Below are 973 nucleotides of genomic sequence, written 5' to 3'. Positions count from 1 at the left end.
CCCCACCCCCACCGATTTTGTTGCCTTATAACTTCCAGACAAATGGAGATTTTTTTAAAATAAAATTTTCTACAAATACGCTTCAAATGGAGTACATTCTAATTATATGGGAATCTGTGAAAAGAAAAACTTTTTTCTGCGGATGGAGAGAGGTGTTTGGGAAATTCACAAAAGCCAGCTTTGTTTCCCAATAACTTTCAGAAAAATGGGTACTTTTCAGTGATACCTTTCAGAGTGTGTAGATTACGATTATATCGGAATTTAACATGATAGAAAAAAAAAAAAAAAAAAAAAAAAAGGTGAATTCGCACACACACACATACTGGCAACTAATACGTTTTAGAATTAGTGTTAGATCAGGTACATACCAATATCAATTTATAAGGTATAATTTCAGTGAGGAAACAAACCTTTATTTTCTGCGTTCACATCTGTCATTCATTCATTCACTCACACACACACATATACATACACACACACGTGTGCGTATATATATTTATATGTACACACACACAAATAGACAAGCTACAAAATGATCTACCTTGCTCAAATAAGTTCTGTAAACATCATTTCAATTATATTTACATAGTGATAGTGAGACATGTAAACAAAGTACCTCTGCTGAGTCGACAGTTAATCTATACACGTCTTAGTAACAGAAACTACACAAAACAGTTGTTGTAAACAAACAAAACGCCAATGACATAAAACGTAGTAGGAGGAGAAAATAACTACAAAGTTAGGAGAAATAGTTTTAGGATAGCGCGCTCTGAAAGAAAGTGAGACAATAATAATTTGAATTGACAATTTAAAGAATATTTCTATAAAATTCGCCAAGTCAGGTAAATTAAAAAAAAAAAATTAAAAATATCAGAAAACAAATCGTCACGTGGAAGAACAGCGAAAATCAAAACAATGAGGTACATATTCTTAATTTTAGAAGAAACTATATATATATATATATATATATATA

General features: G+C 30.8%; 1 protein-coding gene across 3 annotated transcripts in view; it reads right to left on the bottom strand.

Moving 5' to 3' along the window:
* Positions 1-973, bottom strand: part of LOC106882517 (ADP-ribosylation factor-like protein 13B) — a 19,448-nt gene that overhangs the window by 18,182 nt on the left and 293 nt on the right. The window contains exon 1 of one of the 3 annotated variants that reach the window (XM_014933223.2): positions 617-688. The exons of 1 other annotated variant lie outside the window; for it this stretch is intronic. The gene's annotated coding sequence lies outside the window, so the exon portion shown is untranslated. Of the gene's footprint in view, positions 1-541; positions 689-973 lie in introns of those variants that run through there. One more of the 3 variants, XM_014933221.2, reaches the window with a different exon arrangement.

Source organism: Octopus bimaculoides, chromosome 2 (assembly GCF_001194135.2).
Source record: "Octopus bimaculoides isolate UCB-OBI-ISO-001 chromosome 2, ASM119413v2, whole genome shotgun sequence".
Lineage (NCBI taxonomy): Eukaryota > Metazoa > Mollusca > Cephalopoda > Octopoda > Octopodidae > Octopus > Octopus bimaculoides.
The sequence above is the reverse complement of the archived record's forward strand: the minus strand, read 5'-3'. Positions and strand labels throughout refer to the sequence as shown.